Raw genomic sequence first — 19,617 nt, forward strand, 5'->3', positions numbered from 1 at the left:
CAAGATTCTTAGTTGCACACAATCTAGTTTCAGCAGAAAAGGGGAGCTACTAAAGACTTTTAGACAGCTCATGGGATCACTTGCAGGAACAGAAAGTCAGGCTCAGAGTCCTCCTAACCAAGAATAATGCCTAAGCCACTCAGCAGAAGAGCTCTGTCAGTCAGCACAGCCGCCCCCACGATCCCGCCCACGGCGCTGAGGGTTCCACCAGCGGGGCCTCCTATGGCAACACTGGCCAGAAGACTGGGTCCTAAACACTACAGGTTTCCACTTCTTCACCATTGGCAGATCTGAATTCATCACCAGTAAAGTTCACATGTTCCTCCTGGCTATATATGAATACCGTTTTAGCCATAATTTGAAGCTATATTTACACTGTGTTTATAAGCACAGATTTAATCAAGCATATGTCCAAGGCCTATAAATGAAGACACAACCATTAAAAAAAAAAAAAAAGTAAGAGTTTGAGGTTATAGGTGATTTCTTTACTCCTTTCCACCCCCCGCCCCCCACTGGTTTCACTGTTATTTATGTAAGAAATAAAAATTCAGAGGGGAAAAATACAACTTTTCCTTGACATATAAACAATATCCCTAAAAATGTGACTGGGTTTCATGTGTATTCTCAGAAAACATACTGAACCAGAAAACATAACAGCAGCTTGTTCTTATTCTATAGAACTGCAGCTTCTGTTGTATTACTGTATGAGATTTTCCCAAAAGTTGATGTGTCCAGTGTATCAGCAACTCCAAAGAACGGTGTGTCTCAATATTTTAATAGAAGAGCCTGATTTTGATATGACACTTATATTCTCTTTTCAGTGTCATAACGACCTCCCGAGGCTTGCACTCCTTCTCCAGGTCAGAGGGAGCCAGGAGGCCGTCTTCGCTGATACAAACCTCAAGGTGACTCAGGACAGAACCCCACAGGGGCCTCTCTGCTCCACACTGGTCCACCCACAAGACACCTACCTTGGCTTCCTCTCAACCTGTTCTATACCATTAACAGGGAGAGAGGGAACCCACAGGCGGGCCCATTAGCCCCAACCGTCCTACAAGCCTGCTTCACTCCTCTGAAATAAACTGGACCATGCCCAGCTTTGCCCGACAAGTGACAGTAAAAGTGCTGGAAAATCTATTCTGAATATAAACTCTTTCAGCTCTGAGGTCCAGATATCAAGGAACATATACTGAAATCTATTTTTAAGCATAAGCACGCTGAAAAGAATCCAATGCAGGTAACACTATGGTGAAAGAAACAGACACCTTACTTTACAAAGTTTTCCTCTTGGAGTTTCCCACACATAAAATTCTAACCACTTATAGGGTAGTCATCATTTCAATGAATTGTGTCCAGTGAAAAAGGAAAAAGAAAGATACATTCACCATGAGGCTAATTTATGGTCTCACTAAATCCAGTGGATTGAAGGATTTCATTTAGTCTATCATGAATTCTTAGACCAAAGCAATTCTATTAAAAGCTCTTGATGGTGGGGGGTCAGCAGGGGGACCCTGAACTTGGGTCAGCCAACAAAAGCTTTCCCTAAATATTATGCTTTTATGAGATAACACACTTAACACAATTTTGAAACACTAACATCAATGAATTTGTCCCTCTAAATAAGAGGACAACAAAATTAACTTTTAAATAATTTTTTTCAATACTTAGTATCAGCTGGATAAGACTAACACTACTGTATGCAGATTAGAAAATGCAGGCTTAAAAAAGTTATCCAAAACATACATAGATGCTTCTAGGTCCTAAAGGATAGAGACCCTCAAAACTCAATCCTGCAACTCCAAATCCTTAAGAGTCAGCTCCTCCCTGCTCACCTGTCCACCTCTGTCTAAAATGCAGCTCTCATCCTCTTGGCTAAAAGATGGCATCTTCCTTCCAGATAATGACATGAAGGAAAAGTCTGTATCATGATTTACAGTTTCCTGTATACTCAGTATGCTTTTCTCCTGGTTTCTCTGGACTTCTGCTCACGGGTCCAATGTTAGACTCATTTGAAACACCACAAAGTTATATGTTCTCCTTCAGAATTTCTTTTAGAATAAAAATACAGAATATACCTTTGAATCACTAAAATGACTACATTAAAACTGGACTGTACTGAATTGTGACAATTGTAAAATGTCCCAGGAATAAAATCAGAGGAAAAACATGTGGCTGCAAACCAAAAAAGCAAACAAAAACAGCTCAGAAAGCCCATGTTCTTAAAAATCTTAACTTTAAGTGTTCAAAAATATCCTTAGAAGGATCTTTCATTGACTCTTGGGAGACCAGCACTGCTGTTTCAAGGGGTCTCAATAGAATTGCTTTGGTCTAAGAGTTCACGAAACCCTTCAGATTTCTGGATTTAGTGAGCCCATAAATAAGTCTCATGTTGAATTTTAATTTAAAGTATTCTTCCTTTCTTTGTTTGCTTTTTTATTTTTTTCATTACACTCTGAATTATTTACAGCAGGGGTTCCTTTTATCTTTGTATCTTTATAACACCAACATTTACCACAGAGTCTGGTATATAATAGCCTTTAAAATGATTACTTAAATGAAGAGTAACTCTCCTCTTCCCATTCCTGAGCATGCACACAGCCCATATCTGACACACACAGCCATTTTAAGAGAAAATGTAAAAACAGCGCAATTCACAGACACACAGAATAAATATTCATTAAGACAGCATTTGGGGATATCCCAGTGGTTAAGATGCCACATTTCTCTTGCAAAGGACATGGGTTCAATCACTGGTCAGGAAACTATGATCCCACATGCCCACACTGTGGCCAAAAAAAAAAAAAAAAAAGAAGACGACATGTGAACACATGACTGAGCACTGCTAAAGGGAAGACTTTTTGTTTCCAATAACTACAGTGCCTTATAACCAGTGATTTTAAGCTTCACAAGAAGAAAAGAGCATGCTCCTAATTAACTTTTAAAGCCTAGAAATTTTGGCCATACTAAATACAGGAGAAACATCCAGTATGATCTGGCCTTTGTTGTTACTTTGATAAAAAGATCACAACATTAAAAAGTTCATAACAACCAACTATTATCTTTAAAAGACATCAATAAGTAGTGAGATTAAAAAAAAAATAACAGTGAGATGGATGACCTCAGGGAAACAACATCCACGGTTAGACTATGAATAAATAAGGATGCCTGAAAAAGAGCAGTGATCTGCTCATTATCTAATCAGTATCCTCACCCTAACCAAGCTCCTAATCTTTACAACATCTGGGTAGACAATGCCAGGAGGTAGTCATTGCAGGAAATCTGTGAAAGCAAAGTTTGACTCTTGACTCAAATCCACCACCCAGAAAGTAGAGATGGTAGGTAACCTTACTGAAGAGCCATATGACTCCCCAGCAATCTGCAAGGTAATAGAACTTTGAAATAGCTCTGAATACGGTGAGAAACGTGGTCTGATCTACCTATACCCTGACCTTATACCCCAGAATTCCAACCTGAGAAAACAGCATTTCCACCTCTACATCAGAGGGGGCTGACGTTCAGCTGCAAGGGATAAACAAAATCTGAAATAACTTTGGATTAAACAGGGCACAAATTTGTCTCTTCCAACATAGCAATTCTGCTCCAGGAAGCCCCAGGGACCATGGCTCCTTCCAGCTCAACACTCTGGATGGCAGTACTACAGTGCAGGCCTCACCCCCACAGTTAAGATAGTGGCTTCCTAATTCTAGGCAGCAAGTAGGAGAAGGGACCCTGAAGAAAAGTGGCAAAGAATGTCTCTCAGGGAAGGCTCCACAGGAAACCTTCATGAAGCCTGCACTTGATCTACAACAGCCAGAACTCAGGGCCATGGCCACACTAGTTGTGAGGGAGCCTCTGTTCTGGGAAGTCATATGCCTGGTCAAAATGGAGGACTCCATCCCTATGGAAGAAGGAGAGAACAGATACTGGGGAATCTAGTTTCTGCCATAAGCACAGGACTCTACAAGTGAACTCGACAATCATCAACCAAGCTGCTAAAACAATCAACAATGCAACATGGCGAAAAGTTAACTCCCCACTTCAAAGTTGTCTTGATTCCCCTCTTGTTTAGTAAATCCAAGCCCCTTTAAACTTCCGGCATATGCTATTCCTTTGAGAGGGCTCTCCAATCATCATTATGATGGATTTCAGTTCTCCAACACCATTGGTAAGCAACAGAATCTAGAGTTGGAAATAACACCAATTTTCAAATGTGCTATTCATTTGATAAAAGACAAAGCCCTCTCCAATGTTTTCAGTTCAAGACACTATCTCCTTAGTGTAATATTTACTGTCTTCAGGAACGAAGTATTTGATTCTCAAAACTCAAAACTTTTCCCCCTCTTCTCATTTGAGATAATTATAATACTGGAAAAATGAAAAAGCAACTTGTTTTATGAGACATGAATGTTTCTTTTCATTTCAAAAGAGAAGGAGGTATACCAACCATTCAACTGACTTCCAATGATTTTCTACAAATCTTTTCAGTCTCTCTTCACTTCACTAAATCCAGTACTTCATTTTGTATGTTAAGTAACTACACATTTAGAAGCCACTCCTAGTAAGTGTTCAGTTTATGTATTCAGTAATTCAATAAATATTTATCAAGCATCTGTTTGTTAACACACTCCATGTGCTGAAGAGTGGACTCTCAAAAAGAATGTTGCATAAGACTCTGCCTCCCCAAGTTTTTGCTAATCAAAAAACACAGTTACTTTCAGAAATGAAGAACTCCCTACTATTTCAGTCATGTACCTACTGTGTTCAGTGAGTACAGTAAGTTTCTAAGAAGTGAAAAGACAAAAAAAAAAAAAGTCTTCTTATACTAAGCTCTTTCAAATGACTTGATAAAATGTACCCTGGCACAAAATGGTATGCAGATAATTTGGGTGACATAATTTCAAAAGAATGAGTCAGAAGTATCATCACTCTTCTAACCTTGACCCTGAATTTGGTCTAAAACTTTCATAAGTTTTTAGGAGCATGTGAGAACAGATGATGCTCGAACACATGAAAATGGCGACATTTAAAATTCATAGTAGCAAAAAAATCATTACTTTTCCCACCGGATCCCTTGAACTTTAATAATGTCTGACCTGGTTTGGCCAATAAGTTCTAAAAGCAGACAGAGGAAAATTGCCAATATTAGATACAACTGGAATAATTTTTCATTGAGGAAGATTTTACAAGTTCTCTTAAAAACAGGTCACCAATTCCGTAGACCCTTAATTTTCTTGAGAGGGTAGCCACTGAAGAGAACAGGTGTCTTAGTATACGCAAAACAGAATTCAGCTGAAAACTAGACTTCATATACTCGTATTATCCTTAGACATAAAGTAAAAATAAATACACACACAGTTATATACACACCAATCCAAATCAAAGAAGGTGTGGCAAAGGGGACGTGAAAGAAAGTTACTCACTTATTTCCCAGGATGAACAGCACAAAAGCTCATTAACTGTCCAAAAAGGCGATACACTATATAGATGAGACTGGATAAAAAAGCTAGATAATCATACATTCATAATTTTCACATTACACAAATGAAAAGATTTATAAAGACACAATTTAAGAGTTTACCTTGCTTAAGTCACTTAAAAGAAGCCAAGTGACAAGAGGAGCAAGCAATTAGCTGCTTTCTTCCAAGACTACAATTCCAAGCTGCTTTCTTACAGGCCCTCTTGTTTTAGTCAAATGTCATTTCAACTTGCAATTATCCTTGTGCTTTGATGAGGATGTCATCTGTTTTGCTTTTAATGCAAATACCTGCTTACTGATTGAAAATTTCTCAGATTATGATTTAAACTGTTGCCTAGATGTTGCTTGTGAAGGACTTGGACAATTCATTCACTCTTTAGGATCCCTGAGATAACAGCCAGAATAGTTCTAGGGTGCATGCCCTGCTCAGAAAAGTCAAGAGCTAGTAGTGTAGTCACACAGAGAACTGGACAAGGCAGAGGTTCTCATTTAGTTTCTCTCCCAGAGATTGTCAGAAATTTCCTTTCAGAGCTTTACAAAAACACCAGCCTCTGGACTGGCAGGGCACTGCACCTCTCCTAAGAGCTTTTACACAGCCTTCATTTATCTTCACAGCATCTCTGTGCAAAGAGGAACTCCTGCTATTCACACTGACAAACTGGAGTTTCCAGAGAGTTCAGTGACTTGCCCAAGGCCATGCTATCTGACAAGAGAGCTGCAAAACTGGCTTTGGAGGCCAGATCTCCAGTCCTGTCTTAGATCTGCAGGCCTGGATCTGGTGGTCCTGGAAAGGTGACAAACTCTTTGCCATTCTCACCTTAAAGAACACATTTCATAAACCATACCTGAGTATAATTGCATTTTTAAAAGCAATGGAACTCAGTTCAAGTTTTCTCAAGTTGATAGGGCCCAGATTCTTTATAGTTATTTTTGAAAATTATACTTTTACTGAGTTGCACAATTTTTTATCTTTTAGCATTTACTAACATAGCTCATATCAGAATATCACTTAATTTTAGATGATATGATCAAGATATGTTTATGTGCATAATTTTTAAAGGCAGAGGGAAATATTAAAACACATCTAACATTTTAAGCTGTATTCAAGAGATGGCTTGCCAATTTGTTTTCAATTTAACATATTATCTGAAGAAAAACACCTTTTACCAAAACAGTATGTTTTACCAAACAGAAAGAAATTCATGAAAGAACAATAATATTTTCTTTACAAGAAGGTTACAGATATTGCCACATTGATTTTCTATACTCTCCTTCTGGAAATAAGATCCTTTTAAAAGAATAAGCCAAACTTACCATCAAGAAACTAAAAAACTAGGAGAAAATACTTGCAGATCATATATATCTAATAAGGGACTTGTGTCAAGAATACACAGTACTCTTACAACTCAGTAATAATAAAAAGACAGCCTAAGTAGGCAAAGAATGTGAACAGACAGTATTCCAAAGAAAATGTATATACAAATAACCAACAAGCACAGGAAAAGATTCTCAACATCATTAGGCACAGAGGAAATGGAAATCAAAACCGCAAGAAGATACCACTTCATATCCAGTAGGATGCCTATAATAAAAAAAGACAGACAATACACAAGTGTTGGCAAAGATGTTGAGAAACTGGAACCTCATACGTTGCCAGTGGGAATATAAAATGGTGCAGACACACTGGAAAATGGTATGATAATTCCTCAAAATGTGAAATCATATTACCCAGAAATTTTACTCCTAGGTATCTACCCAAGGGAAATAAAAAACATATGATAACAGGAAACTTACACACAAATGTTCATAGAAATGTTACCTATTCATAATAGTTAAAGAGCAGAAATGACCAAATATTCACAAACTGATGAATAAATACAATGCGGTATAGTCACACAATGGATTATTCAACAATAAAGAAAGCAATAACAAGACTGAATCTCAAAAACATTATGCTAAGTTAAAGAAGCCAGTCATATTCTACACTACTTAAATAAAATGTTCAGATAGGTAAATCTATAGAGACAGAGTAAAACAGTGGTTGCCTAGGGCTAGGGTGAGCAGAAGTAGAAATGAAGAGTGATTGCTAATGCATATCCAGGTTCTTTTGGGGGTGATGAAATGTTCTGGATGTTGATAATGGTGATGATTGCACAAGTCTGTGAATAAACTAATTTCTAAACCACTGAATTGTACACTTTGAAGGAGTGAGTGTTATGTATGTGAATTTAATATCTCAAGAAAAATTACAATGAAAAAATCAGTATTTATATAACATAAAATTATTTTAATTTCAAATTATAAAGTAAACAGAAGAGGAAAGGAAAGCAAAGAAAAAGAAGGAAAAACAAAAGTAGATCAGTCTCAAAGAAGAGGTCATGATAATGGACCCATGTCTCCTGTGAGACCAAGCCCCCAGATGGAGCACAGCCACATATACACTAAGCCACAGGAAGTCAGGTATGTGATCTTATATTCTGTATTGCAAAACTTTTAAGCAAAATATGCCCTTTATTTTTCCCATAGCTTATGTTAAATACTGTAAACTTATGCCCTCAAATTCTTCCTGAACTACTTGACTGATGTTCTTCATGGTTCACTTCCCTGAGACACCAGAGAAGATGGTAACATTTCCATGAACACAATCTGGGCCCTTAAGCTATCCTCAAGTAGGGGTGCCACTTCCCACCCAACTGACAATTTGATAAGGTAACAGTGGAAACAATGAAATATGCAGAAGATCCTTCTAGTTCATCTTCAGTTGGTACCATGCACCATCACACCCCTGGAGAAGGGAATGGCAACCCCCTCCAGGCCTCCTGCCTGGAAAATCCCGTGGACAGAGAAACCTGGAAGGCCTGGCAGGCTATATAGTCCATGGAGTCTCAAAGAGTCTGATACAACCGAGCATGCACACACCATCACACCCATTGTTCACAGGCTTCCAGTGATACCTAAAATTGTAACAAAGCAACTGAGTAAACACAGGGACCATTACCATTAACTACCAAGAATTAACCCAGATTTACCATTTTTTACCAATTACCATTAATTAACCCAGAAAATGCCACCAATATGGCAGCAGAGAGTTAAGAAATCAATCCCTACTGCTTTAAATGCAAGGTCAAAAGTCTCTCTGTGACTTCCAACCTGTTTGGATTAATCCCTAAACAGGTGGCAACCTTACTTAGAGTAAATGAACCACCCCCTAACTACAAAAAGAGCTTGGTGATAATTGACAGGTACACAGTTAAACACGATTACGCCTGTTGGGAATACAAAATCTGCGAATAATCCTTAGAGGTTAAGGGAATAATGAACTTCCATAAACAGATTTTTTAACTTAACAGAAAATATTCTAAAATAAAGTTTAAGTATAGGGTTTATTAGGAATTGAAACAAGCATCATAAGCAGGTAAATACAGATACTGTGAGAGGAAATTAGATTACTCAAGACTGGTTTTATTCAGAAGCTTCTTAACCTTAATCCTATGTGGCTTATTTTGAATGATTTTCCAACCAGATACTAAAAAGCAATTTCATTTAAGTGCTGCAGTCACAGGTTAACAGAGAGGGGCCCCTGTGAGCTCCATCTCCACATCTCATGGGGGAAACCTCTACTACCCGCTCATTCTTTGGGAAGCACGCTTTCCTCCTGGTGTACAGAGTTCTCCAGCATAAAACAAACTTCTTTTCCCTATTCTCACCAACTTCAAAAAGCAGTCACTTCATGGAAATGCAGAAGTCAGACTTTCTGTCTCCTTTATAAGCCAAAAAGGGTATCTTCTCTGAAGTATTAAGTCAGAATCTCTGAAGTAAAGCAATCCAAACCTCTGAAATACCATATTCGAATAAGGTGTAATTATTAGTATACTATTTAAAATATATGATGTGTGAAGCATATCAATGTTCTATATATTTATATATAAAATACACAAAGACTGCAGAATGCACAATATGGTTTGGAAAATCCAGCATCAAGGTTATCTGCTGTGACTTGCTATCATCAGAGACAAGGAAGTGGGTGGAATTCTGGAACAAGGGTAAGATAACAGTCATGTCAAAAAGAAAAGAAATGTCCTTGTCCTCAAGCAAGCTAATGAAGCAAGTGATAAGCTACAGGTCAAATTCCCACTTCTACAATCAAAACTTATCACAGGAGCCCTTGAAAAGGGAGTGCATCTGTCATATGTGAATGACTTCAAGCCATTCCCCGAACTTGTAGGTGTGCAAGAAAACTTAAAAGCACTTCACAACTCCTTGTGGGTATAATTAGCTTGTTGCAATTGTTGGCAAGTCCCATCCTCAGACTTTAAAAGGTCACTCCACTCTTTAAGATACCAAATTTGGAGCCCCTCTACCTTCTGGACAGATTAAGCACACCCTACAGTTAGTATACAGCTGCACCTGTTGCAAAGCTTCTTTCTTCAGTGATGTAAATGGGCACCGTCAACAACATTCTAAATTCTTGAGGGATTATCAGACCTCAGAAACCAAGCGGTGAGCAAGCCTGATGTCTGCTGTTGAGGTGATGGATGGCGGTCACCGCCTGACCACAGGCAGAAGCCGTGATCTTGATTCTTTACAGACGATTCCAGCTAGCTCAGGCCCCACACGCCGCCATGACTTTCAGCCTCTCAGCAGTCACAGTGCAATTTTGCTATTTAACAGAACTGGTTTTTCACAAGCGACTTGAGTTTCTACAGAGAACAAAGAGAATTTCAAAAAAAATGCTTTAAAAGTTCAACTAGCTAAAATAGAGTTTTTATTTATACATCAGTAAACCACAGTGAAGGAAAAATGCCACTGGTCACATATGAAGGAAAACTCTATTTTTATAAAGGTCATAGCTCAAAACAGCAAATTCTCCTGGAATTTATCAATCCTTTACGAAAACATTCTCACATTTCATAAACTGCCAATGACAGTAATTTCACCACTATAGTGCAAAACAACAATATAGATATTTGAAGAATATAGCTTTCAGTGAAAAACCTATCTCAGGAAAGAGACATTAACTTAAAAACCAGATTCATAAAGTTTGTGAAAATCTGATTTAACTGTTAGTAAAAAGTGGTTGAAGCAAGTCTTAAATCCATAAACTAAGTTCTTCTTTCCTCCCTTTCTTCTTTCATTTCTTTTTTAATGAAACGGAAGTATAGAAGACAGGGTTCTAAAGTCCCCTTTCTCTTCAAGCCATCTCAATCATTAGTATTTTCCAATAAATCACAAAAAAATGATTCTCTGGTAGCTGATATATGTGGCCACATAAAAAGAAACACTAAAGCCTTCTTAAATGAATGACAGTGTGCTTAATAAATCGTTTAGGCAAAGTCTCTTATTATCACCATGGTATATAACATATACACATATACTTAAGCACTTTTCCCTCATATATAAATTCTTTTCAAAACATAATTGGAATTTTACAAAATAAGGGGTAAGCATTTCTTCAAAAGAATTTCATTGCACTTCATTATTGTTAAGAAGGTACACTTTCTTCTATGTGTATTAAATTCTGTGCACAGATAATTTTAAAAAGCTGACTGAAATACTATAAAAGTTAAATCAGGCTATTTCCAAATTAGCATTCCAACTAAAATAAAGCTAGCAGGGCTAGATTACATTTTTACCATTCACCTCCAAAAATATTTTCACCTTATATTTACTTTACAACAAATAAATACATTTCCGAGTGAAAATATTTCCTGAAAGGAGACGTGTGTGTGTGTGTGTGTGTGTGTGTGTGTGTGTGTGTGTGTATCACTGTTAATATATCTCCTTTTAAAAGTCATTGAACTAAATGATGAAATTGCCAATTCTTTTAGGTTTGCTGTTGGGTCTATATAGTAATCAAATTTAGAAAACTATAAATTATATTGAAATTTATTATTTACAAGCAATTAATTATAAAAAACAGCCAGGTGGCTTTCATTACGTAAATTACTCTTAATGACAGAGACCTCACGCTGCTTCTGTATTTAGCATTTGCATGTGTCAACCGTACAGAGCGGTGTGTAACTACCCTCTTCAGGGTGGAACCCATCACTGGTGTGCAAGAAAAGCTACCTACTGCCTAAGCTTCAGATTGCATCCTAACTAGTTGTTTGAATCCTCAATATTCTCGAGGTTTTAATAACTGCCTGCTACAGACACTTGTAATAATATTCTGTTGAAACAGCTTTAAAACCAGATACATAATTACTGAACATCAAATAACGTGTAACTACACTTAGCTACTCAAAACCCTATCTCTTTAGACATAAACAAAAAAATGTTCAATCAATTCTCACCAAACCAAGAAAGAGATGGACAGATGTCTCAGAAATGTGACTTTTAAAGAATTTAACCTATTTCCTCCCATTACAAACTGTGCAAAAGACAATAACTTTTTTCAGAGCTCTGTCTCCAGACTTTACTCAGCCTTTTATACTGATCCAGCTCTACTGTGGGTGTAATTTCCTTTCAGAGGAATGAAGAGTTTGAGCTCTTAAATTTATTTTGAGATAAAGCATGAGTTTCAATGATGTAACAGGGGGAAAAGATCCCATATTGTTACTCTGAATTAAATGCAATTCTTCAGCAAACAAAAAGTCCACACCAAACACAGAAAGCAAATAAAAATAAAGGAAGAATTTCATCCTACTTCAAACTCTATCCCAACTAGAGGCCTAACCAAGTAATTCCACCCTCCTCTACAACTACCAACAGAAAAAGGAAAAAGTTTTATGAAAAATCTTCTTAAGCTGCAGGATAAAATTCTGAAACTACTGTAGTCTTCCTTTCTAAACAAAATAAATTTTAATTAACTAAAAATCACATACTGAGCTACCTCTATGGTATTCAAGGACTAGCTGATATCTAAGGCTTCACTTTTCCTCCTCCCTTTCAGCAATTTCATCACTTATTAACCACCACCAGGGAAACGGGTAATAGAAATGATGGGGAGGAAATGTGTTTTAGCTCTGAATAGTTACTTTGAGGAACACAGGAAGGGTGCAGGGTGGTGGGGCAGCGGGGAGCAGGGGGCTTAAGGAAGAGTCTACATACTTACCCAGTATGGGGGTAAAGTAACAGAATGGAACTTTTCAGCAAGCAGACAAGGACAAATTAATTCAACTATTTTTGGCCAAAGTAATTATCCTAGAGAAGGAGTAGAGTCTTTACACTCACTGCCAACAATGCTGCCTTTACTCAAAACAGAACTTGTACGTGGGAATCACCTTAGAACCACTTCACAGGTTATACAAGAAAGCCAGCCTCCTAGCCACATCTTACATTTTATCAAAATACCGGGGGGGCCACCACGTCTGGAAACACAGACAAATATACAGTAAAAGGCTGTTACTGAATTGTAAAACATGGCAAAATAATGATATACCCAGACTTTATGATTGTTTTGTGGAGCATTAGCTCCATTATTTTTCAAACCTAATGATGTCTGCCTGTCTCCGGGCACCAGATTCATTCTCAAAGTACCACAGTTTGTCACCACTGGAGATATTTAAAAGACAGTGTTATGTGCTCTAAAAATACTTTTAACAAAGAGTCTCCAAAACATCTTGGCTATCATTAGAATGTGTGTCCAGTAGGAAACAGCATTTATCCTCGTACTTTTTTTTTTTTAAATGACTCATCATTTCATAGTTGCAATACATGAGGAAGGAAAGTTTAGTTATGTGTAGACACTGGGAGAGTTGACTGAAATACAGAACAGAGGGGCTGACAATTTGGCCAGGACTGAGGGACACCACCCACCAAAACGACCAACACCTTCCACCGCAGCGCTTTGAAGCATTCACAAGTACACACAGTTAAGAATTAACAGTGTGGGGAACTACTCGGTGGTCCAGTGGTTAGGACTCTGCTCCTTCACTGCCAAGGGCAGGGGTTCAATCCTTGGTTTGGGAACAAAGATCCCACAAGTTACACAGTGAAGCCATAAAGAAAAAAAGAACTAATAGTATGTGAAATTCATAGTGCTCTCTCTTGTTATTATACTATAATTCTCATCAGTGTAACAAAATTTTTCATGTCTTTTTTAATCTAAACTAGGAACAAGGGCTTTACCCCCATGAACAGAATACAGATTTGAGAGCTGTGTATCAGTAACAGGCTGAGTGTTTTGGTGGATGACTGAGTGAATGTTTCAGTGATGCTATGGGCAATGAATGGTCATGATGAGCTTTCAGACAGAAGTCTAGAAAAGCCAGTCAGCAGTGCTTCTATTTATATGATGCTGGAAGTTCTGCAGTGGCACAGCTCACTGGTGTCATGTACCAGGCAGGATGTGAGGATTTTACAGAGGGTTAAAAGTTCCAGTCGCACAGAAAGCCCAAACCAAAGGCCTGATGGAGACAGTGCGCATAAAGCGTCTTATTAACCTGAACAGAAAGTTGAAGACTTTCTGCTTTGGAAATTGCCATACTATTTGAGACATTATGGCAATGTTGAAAGAAGCCTCCCCAGAAACCACACAGGCAGCTCATGGGGTGAATATCCTATAGCCGCCCAGTTGTAAATCCCATAAAGAGAAAGTTCACTGAGGTTTAAAAGCAGGGGGCAGATCACTTCAGGAGATCCAGTTCTGCAGGAAGAGCATGCCAAAAATCATAAAGGCACCTATTTCACAAGATCTACATAGGGAAGGATCATATTCATCTCCACCTAAATCACAGGAGCTTCATGGCGAGGACTAAGAAAAGAAAAGAGGGAATAGAAAGTGAAAAACACCAAATCTCCGATTACAGGTCTCTGATTCCAGCCACTGCGGTTTCACACAAAAACCCCCTTTCAATCTCAGTTATATTGTCCTCAGGGGTAGGACACTTAAGCAAGGTACCTAGTGTCAACCCCGAATGAAATCCCAGTTGGTAAGGCCATTCACATTCTAACTGGAAACTGCTTCTCGCAGCATGGAACGTTACTATCACACAATAATCTGCAGTTGAGTAACTGCTTGAAAGGACCTTTTGATCATGTGGGGCATCAAAACACCATAGCGCTGCTTCCTAAAAATAATAGAAAGAAACTACTTTGAACCATGTGAAGCAAATCTACTGACTGTCTCCAAAGAACAGAAGTCAATAACTGAGTTAGAATTAACAACTGTAAATAAAAACAGACAAGAAACTTCATCAACAAACATTAACAGGTCAAAATTCTTCCAGGGTTGAACTTCTTTCACCCAGTTTTACACCAAAGCTTTAGAAACTAGTGGAAACAATATTTAGATGGAAATCATAACACCAGTGCTGGTTTTGGTGTAAATGGTACCACAGTTAATATCTTTGGCATGCGGTCACAGATTTTTATCCCATCACTGGAGGACTCAGTTAATAGCCAGATTTCTACTAAACAAAGCTATAAGCAGATCTTCAACTTTCAGCTCTGTCTACTCGTTTATAATCTGTTACCTGGAAAAAAGGCAGAAGGTCTCTCTTGCCACCTAATCACCATATCAATGACACATGCCACAAGAGAGAAGCACTAGTTTATTTGATTGATCATGGTAGATAAACTCCAAATAACAGAGAAATTAACAAATGCTTGACATTTGCTCAACATCCATTATTCTGACACTGCTTTCAGAATTTCAAAGCCTGGGAGTATGCTTAATCAACATTCATATTCCCTCGTGAGCTACAGGCACCATATTGCACCCCGCCTTCATACTGATGAAAACTGCATATTGGCCATTTCCAAAATGTTCTGGGACTGCACACAGGGCCTCTTTTCCCTCTTGTTCCTGCTCTGCAGTTTTCTTTTAAACACTTCCAAGACAAAAGCATCTGCCAGTTTTTCTCTCTAGGGATGTATGCAAAATGAACTTAACAGTTTTAAGGCAGGAGTAACCCTCACATCTAAATTCATTCATAGGACAGAGAAGGGCCTAAGAGGCCTCTCCAGGGACAAAACCCTGCTGAAATTCTCCCCACACACAACAGTGGGAGCTTTATAAAATCTAAGTCCAGACAATTTCCAATTCAAATGCCCAACATAGCATGACCTTTGTCAGATCTCTGAGCCCAAGATGCACCCATGATTTTTTATTCTAACCAGCACAGACATTAGACAGGGCCCTACTGCTGAGCAGGAGGTTCAATATTTGCATGCTCTTCTATTGTGAAAATGTAACGGTGACAGCACTGTGTCAAATTCTTTTCCCTCTAGAACTTTAACTCCATAGGAGAGGCATGGCTGACAGATGACTCCCCAACATCTGTGTTATGTACACTGCACAGCTGAGGAGCCCCGGATCACTGTCAGAACATTGCAGAGATGACCCATGCCTTTCTTATGCCTTCTTCTCCCTGCCCACCAATATATATATGTGTGCGTGTGTGTTTATATATATATACGTGTGTGTGTGTATATATATCTACAATACAAACAGTGCAACTTTTAACAAAATATAAAAACAGCAAGTCAGATTAACATAATTTATAGTCATTAAGCTGTTCACGTAGCAGCTCAACATATGTTGTATAAATGTCCTATACCGAATAATTTATCAGATCTGACACAGTGCACATCATATTGTTTTATTTAATACACTTACTAAAATTTCATGGATCAAGCATCACTTCTGAAAGCACAGAGAAAGCACTAGAAAATATTTATTCATCTCCCATGATTTATTTTGATTACCCTTACAGCTACATGATAAAGTGGGACTCACAAAATTACAAGGTTAAGGTTTACACAGCCATTGCTTCATCTACTAAAATATAACAAATGGTTCCATGTCTGTGTTATATTTACTTTCATTTAGTGTTAAGTAGTACATGAGGCTAAGCACTTAGCTACCTACTGAATACTTAAATATTTTTAAATAGGACTTAAACAGCCTTACCCAGAAACTGAAAGCTTAAGAAACCACTGCAGAAAGAAGAGCAAGTTCTTTGTGCGGTGCTAGATTGAACGATACTGGCCAAAAACGAAGAAACACGTTCCTAACTTTTCTTCTCTGCAGAAGGGATCATAAAAATAAGCACTGACCTGTGTAAGAAAGTTCGCAAGAATTCACTGAATGCATAAAAGCACCGCAATACCGTGCTAGGCACCAATGGGAGGAGGTGGAAGATAAAATCACAGCAAAACACAGGGTTCCTATCCTTAAGGAATTCACTATCAGTCAAACAGAAAGCAAAAGACAGGAAAGTATACTTTCCAAATGAACAGGCAAAAGTAACTATAATGGTCAAAGAAAAAAATCTTAACCAATATTCAAAAAACCAAAAAATAAAAAGGGAGAGAGACAGAGAAAGAGAGGGAGAATTAGACAATGGCACTTAAGACTCCTTTTCATCAACTTTCCTTTTAAAATAATTTATCTGGAGGTAGGTTTCTCAGACAAGGAAGATAAGGTGAACAGGGTGATACAAATATCAGAAGTGCGAGATGAGAGCCCAGAGTTGAAAAGGTCAATATAATTTTTCAAGAAAAACACAAATACTTGTTGGCCTCATCATTTCTGAGAGAGGTGTTAAAAACTTCATCAGATCAACTGCCTTGGGAAGGAAAACTAAGGGGGAAAAAAAGGACAACTCTCAGTTACCACTGAACTATTCTGTTTAAAATGATGCAATAAAAGTGAGATGAAAGTAAGACGAGGAAAAGATCTTTCTTAGGAGCTAAGTTTCATTTCCATTTATGAGTGGTAATTGTCCCAAGATATCTGCAAAACAGTAATCTTCCCAGGAGTATTCTTCTCAGGTACCAAAGAGACTCCAAATGTTTCAAGCTGCAGACACTGCAGTCCAGAAGCAGGGCTCACTTTGCCTCCCATTATATGCCAGGAAAGATGACAGTCAATGAGATACTTCTTGAGGAGCAAAACCACGAAGCCAAACTATATTGTATTACACGTCAGGCAGCAGAGTGATTTTAGGTAACTGGTAACTGTAAAATACTGAAGGGTCTATCATACTGCACCCTTAGAAAGGAAAGATAAAGGCTATGAAGTCAAATAGAGTTCAATTTAAAAACAGTAAAGTTCTAATCTCCCCAAAGAAAAGAACTAAAAATAGGAAAATAATCTTGCTTAGTTTCATGCATGATGATAATGGCACCTGAAAAATCCTTGTAAGGAATTTAACCCCTGCAGCTTTATGTCAGAACAAAATCACTTTATCTATACTGAAGAGATCATACAAAGATGAGCACCAGTATTAACAGGCAGCATTAAACGTTGGGGGTGGAGGGCTATGCCTCAAAAAATTCAACAAGAGTTAATTGAGAGCACTGAAGAATGAGTTTGAGTGTTGCAAATTCTGGTTGGGACCTATCATCACCGTAAGTCTGGCATTTTACTTCTAAACAAGAAATACATTTTACCTTTCTGAGATTATTTTCTGGTTACAAGCCAACCATTATGAACCTTTCAGTGAATCACTGAATAGGGCACTTAAAGGGATAAACAATTATAAAAATAACTCTGTCACAAGTGCATACATTTTATTTTATTTAGTGATGTAATAAGCTTAGGGGCATATATCAGGTCCAAAATGGTCTTGGTCATTAATTTAAGCAATAAATCATAGGTCTTGCCAACAATGACGGCAAACAGATGCTAACAAGGAAATGTATTATTTAATATTGCCACGTGTTATAAAAATGTAAGTGTGTTTAAGACATGTCTTAAATTTTTATAATAATATGCATTTAATACATTACTGTTTTGACACATGCAGGAATCAGATTTATAGGTCCCATTCCATAGCTGCTTCTTCTGTGAACACGAGAGCATATTCGGGACTTTTTTTTTTTTTTTTAAACAAAAGCGGAAACCTTTAAAGTACATGCTTGCAACAATATCTAATTGGTTGTCTTGCTATTTTGTAGTAAATAATGTCAACACTGAAACTCATTAAAAAGAAGGAATCTATGAACTTTGCTAGGAGAGAAAACATGAACATTTTTGAATCACAATTTTTAAAGAAACCATCTAGTCTAAGAAAGTATACGAGCACTTTTTAATCAAGCTGCCAACGAATTTTTTTCACATTCATTTTGAGCATGATCCCAGACAAAAATACACCAACTTGATTAACAAGTTCAACAAAAATATGGAAGCCAACTAGCTAAGCAAAAGCCTACTTTATATCTTCATGCGAAAATCCTAAGACTCAAACAGTATCTCAAAACACAAACTAATTGAAAACTGAGTCTCTGTTCAATATATGCCAAATCATAATATTCTCTTAATATTCCTTTCAGATCAATAAGCATACATCTCTTAGCAGCAGGTTCAACCTTTCTAGGGAAAAGGCTTGGGAGGGAAGGAAGGAATTAGGAGTCAAATCATAAACCCTCTTAAAAAAAAAACAACGAGCTTTTTTTTAACATCAACAAGATGCCAACGCTGCTCAAAGTATTTGTCGTTTGCACATGATTCTGCCTGAGTGTCCTTTTCAATCAGCTCTCCTAACTGCCAGCATGGTCTTCCCCCTTTCTTGTGCAGGCAAAAGTCCATGCCTTAGAACACTTGAAGAAGCAGCGCGTGGAGTATGGAAACTCAATTTTCTTCATTAAATCTACTGAAGCAGATATTAAAAATGCATTTAATATACTGGCGATGGTTGGTGGGCACCGCTGACTGTGACAGGCCAGTTACTGATGAAGTGCTGTCAGAGGGCCTTCTCAGCAGGCGCCTGGGTCTCGGGCTGCTGAAGGACAGCAATATCTTCCCCTGTGTGTGAGCTCTATTCATCTCCCAAGTATTTACTAAATCACCGGCCTCTGCACACACAGCCCACGTTTCAGCGTATGCTAACAAATGATGGATGGCCTCGTCAATTCGTTATGTCCTGAAAGCATGCTTTCCTGCCATTCCAATCATCAAACCTCAGCGCTCCAGAGCTGATCAGTCCCAGGGAATATATTCTGCAGGCTCGATTAAAAGAGGAGAAGTTCTTCCCCTTAGAAGTCTCTGACACTCTCCCCCTGACTGTTTGTTGTTTCAACCAATTATTTGGGCAGAATATTCACTAAGTGTTCACACAACATATCTGCTGGCAGGTTTTTTCCTGGTGCTTTGCTAAGATGCAGTTTCATCTGTGACAAAACCGTTGAGGTAGTCACTAGTGAAATTTATGTTTTCAAACATTTTTTTCTTCTATACATGGCAGGCAAAACCT

The 19,617-nt window shown here is 38.0% G+C and overlaps 1 protein-coding gene across 4 annotated transcripts in view; it reads right to left on the minus strand.

The window, feature by feature from the left end:
• CDIN1 (CDAN1 interacting nuclease 1) overlaps window positions 1–19,617 on the minus strand; it is a 229,269-nt gene that overhangs the window by 188,887 nt on the left and 20,765 nt on the right. The window contains exon 1 of one of the 4 annotated variants that reach the window (XM_043919272.1): window positions 5,579–7,386. The exons of the other annotated variants lie outside the window; for them this stretch is intronic. The gene's annotated coding sequence lies outside the window, so the exon portion shown is untranslated. Of the gene's footprint in view, window positions 1–5,578; window positions 7,387–19,617 lie in introns of those variants that run through there. 4 annotated transcript variants of the gene reach the window in all.

This window comes from Cervus elaphus, chromosome 12 (genome assembly GCF_910594005.1).
Source record: "Cervus elaphus chromosome 12, mCerEla1.1, whole genome shotgun sequence".
In the NCBI taxonomy this organism is placed as follows: Eukaryota; Metazoa; Chordata; class Mammalia; order Artiodactyla; family Cervidae; genus Cervus; species Cervus elaphus.